Source organism: Papio anubis, chromosome 5 (assembly GCF_008728515.1).
Source record: "Papio anubis isolate 15944 chromosome 5, Panubis1.0, whole genome shotgun sequence".
NCBI classification, from domain to species: Eukaryota; Metazoa; Chordata; class Mammalia; order Primates; family Cercopithecidae; genus Papio; species Papio anubis.
Window position 1 is genome coordinate 123,709,131 of NC_044980.1, and position 19,368 is coordinate 123,728,498.

Below are 19,368 nucleotides of genomic sequence, written 5' to 3' on the forward strand. Positions count from 1 at the left end.
TTCAGTTGCAAATAGGTAGTTTCCAGGCAGAAAGGACGTTGCCTAAAAGCTGTCCATATTATAAACAGTTCCTCTTACTTCCACTTTCTTCCTTTTCTTTGCAAGAAGAATGCCCATCACTTCTTTTTTAGGAATGCCCATCACTTTTTTTTAATCTTGAGATCTAGATCCCTAGTTCAAAGAATTTGTAAGAAAAATCTCAGCTCATATATCTGAATCTGTCCTAGAAATGACATGCTGGGATAATAATTTATGAAGGAAGCAATTTTTAAATTTCACCTGGCTTTTGTCACAGCCTTCTCACTTTTCAAGAGTTTCCTTATTGATTAGGGTGTTAAATGGGATTTCTAGCTGCTTCAAAGTGTAAGATACTATTGGGCCCTTCTAAATTCTACAGATGATGCCCTGGCAGCAGCATTAAAGGGAGACGCTGCTGCATCACATTCACATGTGAGTCCCCTTACAGCACTCCTCTGCCTTCTGGAGGAAAATTCAGCACTGGGCCAGTGAGAAGCCAAAGAGCCCTGGGATTCATACACGTATTCCCTGGGGCTCTAGAGTTCCCATACGAATTTTTAAATTCTAAAAAGAATTACATAGGCACATTGTAAAGCCTCTGGATGACCACCATATTATGAAGTATTGCCCCACAGTATTGCCTTTGTTTGCATTTATGGTCTCTTTAGCATCTAATAATATCACTTTAATTATCATGAGATAGTGAGAGAGGTGCATAATTATGGTAGATCTCATTTTTAAGCAGAACCTTTATTAAAAATCAAATTGCATAAACTTAAAATTAAATAGATTATATTAAAAGGAAAAGTAATAAACACTCAAAGCTTATCACTTCCTAATTATTTTACTATTATATATACCCTTGAGATTATTTACATCTAATGTATCTGTATGGTAGAAACACATGGAATGGTGTGCTACTGCTCATTTTTTCCCATTCTTTATTCAGTGATATCACATTGGTAGCTTGAAATCAGCAAACATTGCAAATCAGGATTTGACTTATTGTTTCTTGATTGTCCAGACCTAAGAAAGTGGTAGAAAAATGTTAACAATGGAGATTAAATTTCAAAGTGTGTCTTAAATTTTTTTTAATTAAAAAATATTCCTCCAGTATTCAAACACTATTAGCTGATTCAGTAAGTTGCTCACCGTATTGATTTTTTTAAAAGTGAACTTCCAACATACATCTTTATCATTTCATTTTGATGTTACATTAATGTAAACAAAAATACCATTCAATATTCAGATAGGAACTACACTTGTTCATGAATTGCACTGATCGATTATATAAGATAAAAGAACTCCCCCAAAATAAAAAAAAAAATTCTTTGAGAATCAATTAGCTATATGAAATTTACAATAAAGATTATGTGTGCTGCACATCCTTTATGTTATCAAACTTTAGTTTTTGTCAAAGAGCTAGTAAACATTTGCCATCACACCACTGGATGTATGTATATTAAAATAATGCATTGATATAAACTAAAGACCAAAAGACAACATGTGAATATAGATTTTGCTATAGTAATTCAGGATAAAATAAAACTGGAAAAGAATTGAGTCATGTGATTTTAACAGAAATGCTAAAGCCAAACATTTTCGAACTATAACAATAGTACCACATTCAGACTGAAAGCAGAAATTTAATTTTTATAAAACAATATCATACACAAAATTAATATTATTAAATATCTGTTTATTGGATTTTTATACATTTAATATTGAAATTTGCTTTGAATTTCATAGTTCTGTAAGAACTAAAATCATTCCTCCACTCATTCATTCCCCAGTGAATGAACTGATACAGTTAATATATGCCAAACACTAATTTAGATGCTGGGTTATATCAGTGAACCAAATAGAAGAGTTTTGTTTATTTCTATTTTGTTTATATTTAAGTACTATTGTAATACAGATTATAGTTTAACATTGGATATTTACAATTTTTTTTCAAAAAAAGACTGTACATTACTCAAATTTGACCAAAAAAAAAAATACTAAAGCCTTTTTCAGAAGGCAGACAGTCTATAGCCTGTTCACTGCAGAAAGGGCTGAAAAGTGACAAAGCATAAAACTCAGTCAAAACTAATGGCTAAGGATGGTGGAGTCTGGCCTTTGCTACCATTTTCCTTTAACGTGTACATTTATTTGCAAATCACTGTCTTAGTCCATTTATGCTGCCATAACAAAATACCACAGACTAAGTAATTTATAAAGAAATAAAATTTATTTCTCATGATTCTGAAGGCTGGGAAGTAAAAAATCAAGGTCTGGCCTCTTGTAAGGGCTGCTCTCTACTTACAAGATGGTGCATTAAACACTGTGTCCTCTAAAGGGGAGGAATACTTTGTCCTCACATGGCAGAGGATAAACGGGCAAGAGGGCCAAACTGCCTCTGTCAAGCCCTTTTATAACAACATTAATCTATGCCTGAGGGTAGATCCCTCATCTCCTAAACACTTGCCAAAAGGCCCCACTTCCCAACACAATTGCATTGGATTACGTTTTCAACACATGAGTTTTAGAGGACACACTCGGACCATAGTAATGATCAAAAGTAGACCACCCTCAGCATTTATGATGTCTGAAATAATCTCATTATGATTAAACCCTTTCACCTAAAGCATTTTCCCATTTTGAAAGGACAGGGTTTTAACAGAGTAATTTAAAATAGCCATATGTGGCTGGGCATGGTGGCTCACCTGTAAGCCCAGCACTTTGGGAGACCAAGGCCAGTGGACCACCTGAGGTCAGGAGTTCAAGACCAGCCTGGCCAACATGGAAAAGCCCCATCTCTACTAAAAATACAAAAATTAGCCAGGTGTGGTGACATGCACCTGTAGTCCCAGCTACTCAGGAGGCTGAGGCAGAAGAATCACTTCAACCCAGCACGTGAAGGTTGCAGTGAGCTGAGATCACACCACTGCACTCCAGCCTGGGCAATCGAGTGAGACTCTGTCTCAAAAAAAAAAACAAAAACAAAAAAAACCCGTAGCTAGATGTATTAATCAGGGTTCTCCAGAGAAACAGAACCAACATGATAAACAGACATAGATAGATGGATGGATGGATGGATGGATGGATGGATGGATGGATGGATGGATGGATGGATGGATAGATAGATAGATAGATAGATAGATAGATAGATAGATAGATAGATAGATAGATAGATTTATAGATAGATAGATTTTAAGAAATTGGCTCATGTGACTGTGGAGGCTTGACAAGTCCAAAAGTAGGCCAGCAGGCTAGAGCGAACTCAGGAAAGAGTTGCAGTTTGAGTTCAGAGGCAGTCTGATGAATACCCTCTTGCTCAAGGGAGGTCAGTCCGGTTTATGAAGGTCTTTAGCTGACTGGATGAGGCCCACCCACATTATATAGGGTAATCTACTGTGCTCAAAAGCCATTGCTTTAAATGTTAGTCTCATTCAAAAACACCTTCTGAAACATCCAGAATAACATTTGACCAAATATCTGGGAACCACAGGGCAACCAAGTTGACACAAAAAATTAAGCATCATGAGTAAATTCAGCATTTATTGCTTAGTCAGTAATTTGCGAAATGCATATGAAAATATTTAGAATGTTATTATTACCTTTATTCTGAGATAAGGAATCACTTCTGGGAAATAATTGTAAATTGAATTCAACCCTGACAAATAATCATGAATTGGATTCCACGGTATTTAAACTTCTTTTAGGTTTTCCTCTTGTCATTAAATTAATTTGAGCTGTAACAAAAATTGAAAGCAAATTAAACTAAAGCTATTAAAGAGTAATTTATACACAAAAGGAAAAATGAAAGTATTGACTTTGGGAAGGAACATAAAGAAATAAAAGTAAGTTGATGCACTATCAGAGTTGTCATTTTAAGTTCTTTCAATAAAAATAAGGGCACGATGGTAATTTAAACACACAGAGAGACACAAGACAGGGAGAGCTAAAGAATAAGAGAGCCAAATTCTGCCAGCATGTCAAAGGAAGGAATTGCTAGGGAGGATCAGAAAACTGTAGAACAGAAATGAAGTCTAACTGTGAGTGATGAAAGAACTACAAAAGTTCTCAGTACAAAGAAGCAGCCAGAAAGAAAAGCATCCCATAGATTGCCTTGAGCACATTTGGCCTCTGAAGCAATAAATGTGCTGAGGTTTAGGGCTGAAGAGACAATAAAGACAGAGTCAGAGGGCAGCCAATGTGTGTAAATCAGTGACCGATGCATTTTCTCATGCCTTGTTCCCTATGGCTCCAGGCCTCAACTGGAACCACATGCCATTTCCACTGAAGGCCAACTTGGCAAACACCATGTCACTCTCTACCTTCATTTAAAAATATCCAGCTGAGAAGAATTATCACTGGAGCTTAAATTAAATAGCCCAATCATGACCAAATATAAACTTTCCATTTTTGTATTGTACAAGAAGACTTTTTAAATTTTCCTTTAAAATGAGACAGCTATGATCAATATAGTGGGCACTGACTGGTGCTTCCCCAATTCCCCAGGACTGCTTCTGCCATCCCCACATATCCTTCTTCAGGCTTTCGTGTGCTTTTACCTCCAAAGTTCTCTATGCAGGACTGTCTTCCACTAAGTGCTCTTGAGTCCTGGCACAGCTTGGGCTGCAATAGCAGGAAGCCATAGAAACACCTAGAGGTTTACCTCTGTACCTCCCAACCTTCATCCTCCAGCCCAGGACTAGCAGAGAAATATGGAAGCCCATCTCCTCCCCTCAGGTCAAGACAATGCTGAGATGCATCTTCTACTCAGCAATGCCACTGCAGGAATTCACTACACCCTCCCCAGGACTTTGCCTGAAACTAGCCCCTTGCTTGGCTTCTGACTTGCTCTGTCCTACCTCCCTCACACCCTTAACAGTTTCTCCTGGAAACACTTCCCAGTAAATCACTTGCACAGACAATCCTTGTCTTAGACAACTAGTGAAAGATGATTCTACAGTTTATATTCTTTAGGGCTTTAAGATTCTGTCCAAACAATACATGCAAAACAAGATAAACCAATCCAAGACTTTGTTATAATGAGCCCTTGATTCTGTAGCCAAAGTCATAAACAGTGAGTTAGGGCCATCTCAAGTCCATAAAGTCACCAGTGATGTCATGTATGATGTCACTAGTGGCCTGAGATTTTTATGATGGAAAGTAATACAATGTTACAGGGAGACTACGGACTTTGGAGCCAAACAGGCTGGCATGAAGTACTGACACAACAAATTACTAGTCACATACTCATTGGAAGTCTTAGATTCCAATTCTATGAAATAGTTAGATTCTGAATCTACAAAACTGCGATGCTGACCTTAAAGAGTTTGTAGAAGTAAATGAGTAAATATTTAAAGCATCTAATACATCGTAAACACAAATTATTATTTCATTTTTTTTTTCTGAAGGGAATGATTTTGTCACAAGGAAACCAGAACTGATAAAACATCTGTTTCCCTACAGTGAAAAGCCTTAAGGTAGAGCCCCAATTAATTATATCATTAACCACCAGTTTACATTTGGAAGAAGGTTATACAGCAATTGGGTTCTTTTTTTTCTGCTTGTTTACAGATAACCTTAAGGTTATCTTGAATTATTAAAGCTTGTTTCACTCATTCATTAATCCATGTTCATTGAGTGGTTATAGCCCAGACACTGGGACATACAGAGGTAAAACAGACAGATACAACGCCAATAAACAAGTAAACAAGTAAGTAAAATAATTAGAGATGGTGACAAATAGCATGATGGAAATAAACAGGGTAATGATATGAAGTAACTGCACAGAGAGGCTCACGAAGTTAAACAGGCAGTCAGGAAATACCTCTCTAAGACACGGATATTTGAGCTGAGGGAAACAGGAGCCAGTGCTGTGAAGATCCAGGGAAGAACCTTCCAGGCAGAGGGAACAGCAATCTAAGATGGGAGAGATCTTGGCGCCAGTAGAACTAAAGTGACCTGAATTCAGAAGATTATGTTAGAAGATGATAATAGAGAAATGATCAGGAATAAGACCATACAGTTCTTCACGGGTATACTGAATGGTCTGACTCAATGGACTATAGCCATGAGAAGAATTTTTGTTTCTTTCCAACCTTTATTCTTCAATGAATTATACCAAGTCTCCTTTGCCTTCCATTTAAAGACATTTCAGACAGAATGGAAAGCTTCATAGTCAATTTCAGTTATAAAACAACCCTGAGTCTAGTAACATTAAATGTCTAGTAACATTAAACACAGTTTAAAACTTAACCCTCAAATGCAGTTTAATGCACTAATCTTTCCCTAGCTAGGACTGGCCAGCACTTAGAGAGTGACAGTGTCAGCTCTTCCGCTTCTCTCCCTCTTCCCCCTCTCCCTTTTTTGAGTTGCCCCTTCTCCATGGTTTAGAACCTTGGTGAAAATAGGAGGAAAGGGGAGAATATCTCTGACTTCCTCATGCTCCTTGATGGTTGATGCTTTCTGTGTCACGGACGTTCAAGGGCCCACTATCATACATGTAAGAGTATGTGCAGACTCTTCAGGAAGCCCCGCAGAGAACACTCAGTTATTTGATGTAGACAATCTACTCAGAGAGACCTCACCCAATCCACCCTGACTTCCCACCCCTCAGCCATATAGTCCATGACCTCTTGCCTCCAGCAACATGGCTGAAGCCCGATTCCCTTTCACAGTGCCCATCTAGTCCGTGAGAGAATCGTCCTTTACCTACTAAACACTGGAGGTGTGACTTCCTTAATGCTTGACTCTCTTTCCCCTAGTCTCACATATTCCACATCCTGATTTCAAACCCACTGTATAAGCAAATATCCAACTTTCAATTCAGCGCCATTCACACCTTCTTCAGACACACCCAGTCTCTGTGAGTGGATCTCTTGGAGTGTCACTCCTTCACTTGGCTTAAATCAAAATAATCTACTCTCTTTACATCCAAAAATAAAAGGAGAATCTACAGCACTCTCTCACAGACTGATAACTCAGTTTTCTCAAAGATCCTTTTATTTTCTTTATCTAGATGGATAAGAGGCAGGTAAAGAGGTATGCCAGGTGTGATAATGAAACGGAAGCTGTCTTTTCTTACCCAGTGCTATGGGGATGTGACTGATAGTACTCTTTGCAATGTGGAACTACATAGCAGATTTTTCATTTTGACTGAATACAACACAAAGCTTTTTGCTTTGAATACAATCTATGTGATGTATCTATTATTAATAAATGCTTGGAGATTATCTGCAGAACTTGACAGTGAAATTCACATATATTAAAGCATAAATGTGTTCATTTATTCATCAGAATGTATTTATTTATTCATTAGTGTGATTTATTCTTAGAATGTGAACACATTTTTATCTCTTCTTCTAATTAATCTCTTAATTACTCAAGTCTGACCACTAATGAACAGCTGTGATTGCTAATACACTCTCCAACAAGAGATGGTCGTACTTTTTCCCAGGACCCCACCCAATCATCCAAAAATGTGTGTTTTCATCTCTCTCCCCCGTTCTGTTAGAAATAATTTCTTCTAATAAATGCAGACACCTGGGAAGAGGTATAATAGGTTCTTTTCTTTTTCTAATTGAGCTTCTTGTTTTTGTTTATAATGAAGGATAAAATTAGGTAAGCTGGATGCCTTAGTTACATAATGCATAAGGAAAGAAAATAGTAGAGTTGGAAAAGCCTTTCTTAATTAACCACAGCTAATGTGTACAAGGTGACAATAAGAAAAATTATATGAAAGAGCAAAAAAAGAGAAAGTATTCTCAAGTTTTTTAGATCCTAAAAGCAAAAGAGAACGACACATCGGGAAGTCACAGAAACACATTAAACCTTTATCTCTGACAATTAGTGATGATGGATGATTGAACAAAACCATAAATGCATAAATCAGTATGTCATCCTGTAGCTAATGTGCCATGTATCATGTACTCAGTACATGGAGCAAGCTGGTTCTGAGGAATCTGATGCTTCAATGAGTTCTAAAGAAAGTAAAATTCAGAAATGCTTTGCAAGGCCTTACTAGCCATAGGATATTGGTACCCAAGTATCCATTCCAGATATCTATATAAGCACAGATCTAAGTAGTAAAACACAGTAGCCTAAGTTAGACAACCAGTTTGGGCATTCTTCCCTTTCCTGAAGCCCGCAGGTGCAGCAGATCAGGTGCATGAAGCAAACACCCCTATTCTCAGAGGCTCACCCCACATGTAGTCTTTGATAGCATTAAAGGTCTTTGAAATCACTGGGCTGCAGTCACACAAGCTGAAATCACCTTATATCATGTAGCTATATAAGATAGTTCTTCTCACCAGGACTGAAAAGAAATAGATGAAAACTTTTGAAATATAATGCACATTACCTTTCATAGAAAATTTCTATGAAAAATAAACCTCTAAAACAGAAAAACATGAACATTACATGAATCTGGTTTTTCTTGATTTCCTTTAGTGTTTCTTATTCCAAAATAAGTTTTTAAACTGTGTGTGTGTGTGTGTGTGTGTGTGTGTGTATACAGCTGTCCCTCAGTGTCCATGGAGAAATTGTTCCAGGACTTCCTACAGATACCAAAATGGTGTAGTATTTACATATTAACCTATACACATTCTCCTATATACTTTAAATCATCTCTGGATTACTTATAATACCTAATACAATGAAAATGCTATGTAAATAGTTGTTATACTGAATTTTTTATTTGTATCATTTTTATTGTTTTGGAGTAGGTTTTTTTCAGAATACTATTTATCTGAGGTTGATTGAATCCACAGATGCAGAATCCACAGATACAAAGGGCCTTGTGTGTGTGTGTGTGTGTATGTGTGTGTGTGTGAGTGTGTGTAGAAAGAGAGAAAGAGAGAGAAGAATAGATGGACAAAATTACAAACATTAGCCAAAATTTTTGCAGTTTCTTTAGATGCTGAATTTGGAAAATGTGAATGGTCTATGAATCCATAAATTTCTGTTAGTGTAATAATACCAGAACACATCAGCAGTAACATAAGAACCATTGCTTAGATCTCAATCTCTAACTAGGAGTGTCCATTAACTAGTTTCCTGGGTCATATAAAGAAAATGGTATGAATTTCATTTTTAGTGACCTAAACATGCCCTTCTCTCTTTCTCCTGGCCTTTGCATATGTGGTTCCCTCTGATTTGAGTATTTTTTCTACCTATTGGCCTAACTCCTACTCATCTTTTAGGTGGCAGTTTCAAAAAATCACTGCCTCTATAACTCTTTTGTTGAATGTTATGTACCTTTTGTCATCCAGCTCTACTCTTCTATATTCTCTTACGTAACACTTGCACTGAGAACCTGCAAATTACATTTTCCAGACTCACTTGTCAGCCAGATCTTTAGGTCTGTCAATAGGAGGCAACAGAAGGGATTGGAAGCCAGAAGGAGTAGAGAAGGGCTTTCTTCTGTTTTTGTTTTGTTTTGTTTTGTTTTCTTGGGATTTTTGCCATTGCTGCCTGTGTTGCCAGAGCAGTGGCAATTCACCTCAGCATCAACAGTTGGTTCTAGCTGCCAGTAACTTCCAACATTGATGAAATTAAACCCATTACACTCCCTCACAAATACCGGCAGAATCCAGATATGCAAAGTTCTGAGACCAAACTCTGCAGGACCCCTCATTCAAAAATCCTAGGTTATAGTATCCTTTTGTTGTTGGACTCAGAGGTAGCAGCTGATTCCTGTAATTGTTTTATCTAACTGACTTCCATGCTTTGATTTTGATTTGTCAACCCTCCAAATACTTATGCATTCAATTCTTAGTGGTAAACTTATGGTGTAGAAATTCCTAGTGCAATTCTTTTTCCTAACTGAACCCAACTGATACAGCATTTGCCACTATGAGTGAGATCAGAAAACAGATCCTCAAAAATAAAATCCCAGGACTTTTGTCATTCCATTAGCCTTGAATGTTGTGCTGAATTCCCTGTCAATTAAAAATGGGATACTGATCATCTGCCATACAGTGGTATCATATTTTATTAAGTTGTAATCTGTAATAGAGTGAAATGAGGTACCTTAAAGCAAATGTCCTGGAAAAAAGGGGGCTCCTGTATTTGACTTTTATGGCAGTAGTGGTGACTGCAAAACTGTGGGGTGAAACAAATTTATTCATTCATTTATTTATTTATTTATGCCTCCTGGAAAGCTTACAAAAAGCAATAAATAAGGATTTTTTTAAATCTAAGTTCAAGAAAATGAGAACTTCTATGGCAGGCCAAGAGAATCTTTTATTTCTTAAAGATTATAGATAGTGCTTAAAATCAGACACAAAATTTAATTATGCAAGTTGAAGAATTATAACAGAAATTGATTCACAGACTCACATTCATTAGTGAAAGGTAGGACACTAATGTGAAAAGAGTAGAACTCAGATCCTTGAAATGAGGACATCTGGGTAGACTTAGATGAAAGTAAGAATATTGATCCCTGGGTCATTCTGAGTCTCTTCTGAGAAGACTCATCATCTCTTGCTTGGGGACGTTGTAATAACCCATCTGAAGCAGATGCTTTGCTAGAGGCATCTTATTAATAGGATGCCTTATTACATCTACTCATATAAGTCAAGTCCAGTGATTCTAGGAGATACTGCAATGTCTGAGAAGGTAGGAGACCACTTTTACTCCAAGATAATTGCAAATGTGGGAATGGATGTTAAGAGTGCTAGATCAGAGGATGGAATATAATTTTAAGTGGAACCTAATTTATTAATATGAATATATTTACCAGAGATTATATATTTGTTTTGGGGGTTTTTGTTGTTGCTGTTGTTGTTGTTGTTGTTGTGAGATGGAGTTTCATTCTTGTTGTCCAGGCTGGAGTGCAATGGCGCGATCTCGGCTCACTGCCACCTCTGCCTCCCTGCCACCTCTGCCTCCCGGGTTCAAGAGATTCTCCTGCCTTGGCCTCCCAAGTAGCTGGGATTACAAGCGTGTGACACCACATCCGGCTAATTTTTGTATTTTTAGTAGAGACAGGGTTTCACGATGTTGGCCAGGCTGGTCTTGAACTCCTGAACTCAGGCAATCCGCCCCCCTCGGCCTCCCAAAGTGCTGGGATTATAGGCGTGAGCCACCACTCCCGGCCAAGATTATGTATTTAATGTGAGATTGAGATGCCAAAAATTTCTTAGAATATAAAGAAACAAAATCTAAATGCCCAGAGAGATAGGAATGTTAGAGTGGATTCATTATGCACTACCATCCACACACCTCCTTGCTGTTGCCTCCTTGCAGTAAGTCCCAGAGGACATGCTTTTCACCAAAGAATTGAGAAGCACAATAAAGAAACACAGTTCCTAACATCTACTTTGCTGACTTTGCAAGGATCAATAAAGTAACACTGCCTGGCGGTTTTAAGATTGGCGCATAAACTATGCTCTTTTTTGTTTGTAGGGATTGTTTCATCTTCCTCTTTATATTGTTAGATGCAAGAGAAGACTGCTATTAGAGCATCTGCCTCTCTCATCTTCTCTGTCTCCCCTCTCCTTCTTCCTCTTTTATTCTTAATCTCTTGCCCAAAAATAGAGATACTCCCTTGTATCTGTGAGTACACCCAAGTGAAAATCTATATTGTAGTCACATAATACACTAAAATCTTGAATAAATATAAGGAGTACTAAACATCCTGAATAAAATTCGTTTAATGAAGCTGGGAACTATCATGCTGTCACTGGATTTTCTGATGTTTTAAGTATATTTTATCCCTTTTAACCTCAGCAAAAGCAGTTTTAATAATGAAGTACTTATATTTAAAAACTAAGCTCTGACTGAAATTAAAGTCACCCAAAGAACCAGGCAGAGGTTGGAGGTATTCTAAGCAGAAAGAACCGGGCATGTAAAGGCTCCTGGGCAGAAAGGAATGTGGTGTCCTCCAAGAGCATTAAGAAAAGCAGGTGTCTGGAGCTTGTAGCAAGGGTGTGAGTGAAGCAAGATAAATTCTCTGAAGTAAGCAGGAGTCACATCACGCAGTGCTTTGCAGGCCCAGTGAAAGATTTTATTTTCATTTCAAGTTAGAGAAATGTTTGAGTTCATGTTTCTAAAATATCATTGTAACTGTTACAAGAGAAAAGGATTGCTAGGGAACTTGACCTAAGAATAAAATAAATAAAAATAGATTCATTCTTTAATTCAGCAAATATTTATCAAGCATTCAAAAATCTTCTTGAAGCTTATATTCTACTGATGGCAGCCAAAAAATACAAAAGAAAATAAGTAGCACATTAAGTAGTATGCTAAATGGGATAAGTGATTTTAAAACAAATAAATAGGGAAATGGGAAAGGGACTGTTGAAAGGGTGCAAATTGTAGTTAGGGTAGCAAGGGAAGGCTTCACTGAGAATGAAACGTTTACATGAAGACATGAAGGAGTCTGAAAAGCAAATCAGGCAGCTTACTGAGGAAAGTGTATTCCGGGAAAAGGACACAGCAAAGTCAAGGCAGCTAGATTGGGGTAAATGGGGGAAGAATAGTCAATAAGTTCTCAGAAATAAGAGAAAAAGATCACAGAAGCCTTGAGGGACATCTAGAACTTTGACTTTTGGCCGGGCACAGTAGCCCACACCTGTAATCCCAGCACTTTGGGAGGCCAAGGCAGGTGAATCACTCAAAGTCAGGAGTTCGAGACCAGCCTGGCCAACATGGTGAAACCCCATCTCTACTAAAAATACAAAACTTAGCCGGATGTGGTGGCATCCTGTAATTTCAGCTACTCAGGAGGCTGAGGCAGGAGAATCACTTGAACCCCGGATGCGGAGGTTGCAGTGAGCCAAGATCATGCCACTGCACTCCAGACTAGGCAACAGACTATCTGAAAAAAAAAAAAAAAAAAAAGAACTTTGACTCTGAGTGACATAAAAGCCAGGAAATGTTGGTAAGGAAAGAAGTGATATGACTGACTCATGTTTTTGCAGGAGCTTTCCGGCCACTGTGTTAACAAGACTATAACTGGATAGGAGAAATAAGAAGACCAGCTGGGAAGCTGCCACAACAATCTAAGAGACAAATGATAGTGGCTTGGGGACAAGACAGTGGAATAAATGAGGAATGCTTTGAGTCCAGTTACAATTTGAAATTAGGGCCAATATCACTTGTTGTTGGATCAGATGAAGAGGTGAGAGAAAAAGAAGAGCTTAAGACTTCTTCTAAGAATTTTGACCTAAACAACAAGCAAAACAAAGATGCTGTTTCCTAAAACGAAAATAAAGTCAGTTTGGGGAGGAAGGTGAAGAGTTCCATATTAGACCAGTTAAGTTTGACATCCATGTAGCAATGATAAGTAGGTAGTTGTTATAAGTCTAGATTTCAGGGAAGCACAACATTTTAGAGAGATAATTTGAGGAGCTATTAGTGTATGTATTAATAGTTCTTGTTTCAATCCATGATATGAAGTGAGATGACATTGGGAATGAATGTTAGATAAGAAAAATAAAAGAAACAAGGACTCAATCCTAAGTATCTCCAATATTTAGATATTAGAAAGTAGCAAAGGAAAGAGGAGAAGAAAAGTAAATAGGATAAAAACTTGGAGAACCAGCACGGTGTTTGAGCTCGGAGAATGCACAGACTGCCTCCTCAAGTGGGTTCCTGATCCCTGTGTAGCATAATTGGGAGACACCTCCCAGTAGGGGCCAACTGATACCTCATAGAGGCGGGTGCCCCTCTGGGACAAAGCTTCTAGAGGAAGGATCAGGCAGCAATTATTTGCTGTTCTGCAATATTTTCTGTTTTGCAGCCTCTGCTGGTGATACCCAGGCAAACAGAGTCTGGAGTGAACCTCCAGCAAACTCCAACAGACCTGCAGCTGAGGGATCTGGCTGTTAGAAGGAAAACTAACAAAGAGAAAAAATAGCATCAACATCAACAAAAAGGACATCCACACCAAAACCCCATCTGTAAGTCACCAACATCAAAGAACAAAGGTAGATCAAACCACAAAGATGGGGAGAAACCAGAGCAGCAAAGCTGAAAATTCTAAAAACCATAGCACCTCTTCTCCTCCAAAGGATCACAGCTCCTCGCCAGCAACGGGACAAAGCTAGACAGAGAATGACTTTTGCGAGCTGACAGAAGTAGGCTTCAGAAGGTCGGTAATAACAAACTTCTCCAAGCTAAAGGAGGATGTTCGAACCCATCACAATGAAGCTAAATGCCTTGAAAAAAGGCTAGACGAATGGTTAACTAGAATAAACAGTGTAGAGAAGACCTTAAGTGACCTGATAGAGCTGAAAACCATGGCATGAGAACTACGTGACGCATGCACAAGCTTCAATAGCCAATTCAATCAACTGGAAGAAAAGGTATCGGTGATTGAACATCATATTAATGAAATAAAGTGAGAAAAGAAGTTTAGAGAAAAAAAAAGAGTAAAAATAAAGGAGCAAAGCCTCCAAGAAACATGGGACTATGTGAAAAGACCAAATCTATGTTTGATTGACATACCTGAAAGTGACAGGGAGAATGAAACCAAGATGGAAAACACTCTTCAGGATATTATCCAGGAGAACTTCCCCAACCTAGCAAGGCAGGCCAACATTCAAATTCAGAAAATACAGAGAACACCACAAAGATAGTCCTCAAGAAGGGCAACCCCAACACACATAATTGTCAGATTCACCAAGGTTGAAATGAAGGAAAAAATGTTAAGGGCAGCCAGAGAGAAAACTTGGCTTACCCACAAAGGGAAGCCCATCAGACTAACAGTGGATCTCTCGGCAGAAACCCTACAAATCAGAAGAAAGCAGGGGCCAATATTCAATATTCTTAAAGAAAAGAATTTTTCAACACAGAATTTCATATCCAGCCAAACTAAGCTTCATAAGGGAAGGAGAAATAAAATCCTTTACAGACAAGCAAATGCTGAGAGATTTTGTCACCACCAGGCCTGCCTTACAAGAGCTCCTGAAGGAAGCACTGCACATGGAAAGGAACAACTTGTACCATCCACTGCAAAAATATGCCAAATTGTAAAGACTATCGATGCTAGGAAGAAACTGCATCAACTAACAGGCAAAATAACTAGCTAACATCATAATGACAGGATCAAATTCACAAATAACAATATTAACTATATATGTAAATGCAAAAAAATGCCGCAATTAAAAGACACAGACTGGCAAATTGGATAAAGGGTCAAGACCCATCAGGGTGCTGTATTCAGGAGACCCATCTCACATGCAGAGACACACATAGGCTCAAAATAAAGGGATGGAGGAAGATCTACCAAGCAAATGGAAAGCAAAAATAGCAGGGGTTGCAATCCTAGTCTCTGATAAAACAGACTTTAAACCAACAAAGATCAAAAGAGACAAAGAAGGTCATTGCATAATGGTAAAGGGATCAATTCAACAAGAAGAGCTAACTATCCTAAATATATATGCACCCAATACAGGAGCACCGAGATTCATAAAGCAAGTCCTTAGAGACCTACAAAGAGACTTAGACTCCCACACGATAATAATGGGAGACTTTAAGACCCCACTGTCAATATTAGACAGATCAACGAGACAAAAGGATAATAATGATATCCAGGATTGAACTCAGCTCTGCACCAAGCTGAGCTAATAGACATCTACAGAACTCTCCACTCCAAATCAACAAAATATACATTCTTCTCAGCACCACATCACACTTATTCCAAAATTGACCACATCGTTGGAAGTAAAGCACTCCTCAGCAAATGTGAAAACACAGAAATCACAACATACTGTCTGTCTCTCAGACCACAGTGCAATCAAATTAGAACTCAGGATTAAGAAACTCATTCAAAACCACACAACTACATGGAAACTGAACAACCTGCTCCTGAATGACTACTGGGTACATAACAAAATGAAGGCAGAAATAAAGATGTTCTTTGAAAACAATGAGAACAAAGACACAACATACCAGAATCTCTGGGACACATTGAAAACAGTGTGTAGAGGGAAATTTATAGCGCTAAATGCCCACAAGAGAAAGCAACAAAGATCTAAAATTGACAATCTAACATCACAATTAAAAGAACTAGAGAAGCAAGAGCAAACAAATTCAAAACCTATCAGAAGGCAAGAAATACCAGAATCAGAGCAAAACTGAAGGAGATAGAGACACACACACAAAAAAAACCCTTCAAAAGCTCGATGAATCCAGGAGCTGGTTTTTTGAAACGATCAGCATAATTGATAGACTGCTAGCAAGACTAATACAGAAGAAAAGAGAGAAGAATCAAATAGAAGCAATAAAAAAATGATAAAGGGGATATCACCACTGATCTCACAGAAATACACACTACCATCAGAGAATACTAGAAGCAGCTCTGTGCAAATAAACTAGAAAATCTAGAAGAAATGGATAAATTCCCTGGACACATATGCCCTCCCAAGACTAAACAAGGAAGAAGTTGCATCTCTGAATAGAACAAAAACAGGCTCTGAAATTGAGGCAATAATTAATAGCCTACAAACCAAAAAAAGTCCAGGACCAGATGAATTCACAGCCGAATTCTACCAGAGGTACAAAGAGGAGATGATACCATTCCATCTGAAACTACTCCAATCAATAGAAAAATAGGGAATCCCCCCTAACTCATTTTATGAGGCAAGCATCATCCTGATACCAAAGCTTGAGACACAACAAAAAAAGAGAATTTTAGACCAATATCCCTGATGAACATTCATGTGAAAATCTGCAATAAAATACTGGCAAACCGAATCCAGCAGCATATCAAAAAGCTTATCCACCACGATCAAGTCAGCTTCATCCCTGGGATGCAAGGCTGGTTCAACATAGCCAAATCAATAAACATAATCCATCACATAAACAGAACCAATGACAAAAACCATATGATTATCTCAATAGATGCAGAAAAAGGCCTTCAACAAAATTCAACAGCCCTTCATGCTAAAAATTCTCAATAAACTAGGTATTAATGGAACACATCTCAAAATAATAAGAGCTGTTTATGACAAACCCACAGCCAATATCATACTGAATGGACAAAAACTGGAAGCATTCCCTTTGAAAACCGGCACAAGACAGGGATGTCCTCTCTCACCACTCTTATTCAACATAGTGTTGGAAGTTCTGGCTAGGGCAATCAGGCAAGAGAAGGAAATAAAGGGTATTCAAATAGGAAAAGAAGATGTCAAACTGTCCCTGTTTGCAAATGACATGATTGTATATTTAGAAAACCCCATCATCTCAGCCCAAAGTCTCCTCAAGCTGATAAGCAACTTCAGCAAAGTCTCAGGAGACAAAATCAATGTGCAAAAATCACAAGCATTCCTATACACCAATGACAGACAAACAGAGAGCCAAATCATGAGTGAACTCCCATTCACCATTGCTACAAAGAGAATAAAATACCTAGGAATCCAACTTACAAGGGATGTGAAGGACCTCTTCAAGGAGAACTACAAACCACCGCTTAACAAAATAAAAGAGGACACAAACAAATGGAAGAACATTCCACGCTCATGGATAGGAAGAATCAATATCATGAAAATGGCCATACTACGCCAGGTAATTTATAGATTCAAGGCCATCCCCATCAATCTACCAATGACTTTCTTCACAGAATTGGAAAAAACTACTTCAAAGGTCATATGGAACCAAAAAAAAGAGCCCGCATTGACAAGATAATCCTAAGCAAAAAGAACAAACCTGGAGGCATCATGTTACCTGACTTCAAACTGTTCTACAAGGCTACAATAACCAAAACAGCATGGTACTGGTACCAAAACAGAGAGATAGACCAATGGAACACAGCAGAGGCCTCAGAAATAACACCACACATCTACAACCACCTGATCTTTGACAAACCTGACAAAGCAAGAAATGGGGAAAGGATTCCCTATTTAATAAATGCTGCTGGGAAAACTGGTTAGCCACACGTAAAAAGCTGAAACTGGATCCCTTCCTTACACCTTATGCAAAAATTAATTCAAGATAGATTAAAGACTTAAATGTTAGACCTAAAACCATAAAAATCCTGGAAGAAAACCTAGACAATACCATTCAGGACATAGGCAGGGGGAAGAACTTCATGACTAAAACACCAAAAGCAATGGCAACAAAATCCAAGATAGACAAATGGGATCTAATTAAACTAAAGAGCTTCTGCACAACAAAATAAACTACCATCAGAGTGAACAGGCAACCTACAGAATGGGAGAAAATTTTTGCAATCTACCCATCTGACAAAGGGCTAATATCCAGAATCTACAAATAACTTAAACAAATTTACAAGAAAAAACAACCCCATCAAAAAGTGGGCAAAGGATATTAACCGACACTTCTCAAAAGAACATATTTATGCAGCCAACAGACATATGAAAAAACACTCATCATCACTGGCCATCAGAGAAATGCAAATCAAAACCACAATGAGATACCATCTCACACCAGTTAGAATGGCGATCATTAAAAAGTCAGGAAACAACAGGTGCTGGAGAGGATGTGGAGAAATAGGAACACTTTTACACTGTTGGTGGTAGTATAAACTAGCTCAACCATTGTGGAAGACAGTGTGGCGATTCCTCAAGGATCTAGAACTAGAAATACCATTTGACCCAGCCATCCCATTACTGGGTATATATCCAAAGGATTATAAATCATGCTACTATAAAGACACATGCACAAGTATGTTTATTGTAGCACTATTCACAATAGCAAAGACTTGGAACCAACTCAAATGTCCATCAGTGATAGACTGGATTAAGACAATGTGGTACATATACACCATAGAATACTATGCAACCATAAAAAAGGATGAGTTCATATCCTTTGCAGGGACATTGATGAAGTTAGAAACCATCATTCTGAGCAAACTATCACAAGAACAGAAAACCAACCACCACATGTTTTCACTCATAGGTGGGAATTGATCAATGAGAACACATGGACACAGGGCAGGGAACATCACATACCGGGGGCCTGTCAAGGGGTGGGGAGCAGGGGGAGGGATAGCATTAGGAGAAATACCTAATGTAAATGACGAGCTGATGGGTGCAACAAACCAACATGGCACGTGTATACCTATATAACAAACCTGCACATTGTACACATGTACCCTAGAACTTAAAGTATAATTTAAAAAAAGAAAGAAAGTCACTGGATATAGCCATGTAGACTAAGAACAAAAAAAAAACAGGGAGAAAGAAGGCTGACTATAAAATTTGTATGTAAAGACAAGGAAACTAGAATAGCCCAAACAATTTTGAAAAAACACTTTGAGGATTCAGAGTAGTAGACAACACAATGTGGTACTGGATAAATAATAGACACATAGATTAAAAGAACAGAATAGAGAATTCAAAAACAGATCTACACAAATATGAACACAATAGACTTTTGACAAATATGCAA

At 38.0% G+C, this 19,368-nt stretch overlaps 1 long non-coding RNA gene across 1 annotated transcript in view; it reads right to left on the reverse strand.

Moving 5' to 3' along the window:
• Positions 1–843: 843 nt before the first annotated feature.
• The window catches only part of LOC103885405, a 60,142-nt gene continuing 41,617 nt past the window's right edge, over positions 844–19,368 (reverse strand). The window contains exons 3-4 of the long non-coding RNA XR_648460.3: positions 3,618–3,752; positions 844–1,044 (exon numbers count right to left, since the gene is read on the reverse strand). This is a non-coding gene — a long non-coding RNA (uncharacterized LOC103885405). The remainder of the gene's footprint in view (positions 1,045–3,617; positions 3,753–19,368) is intronic.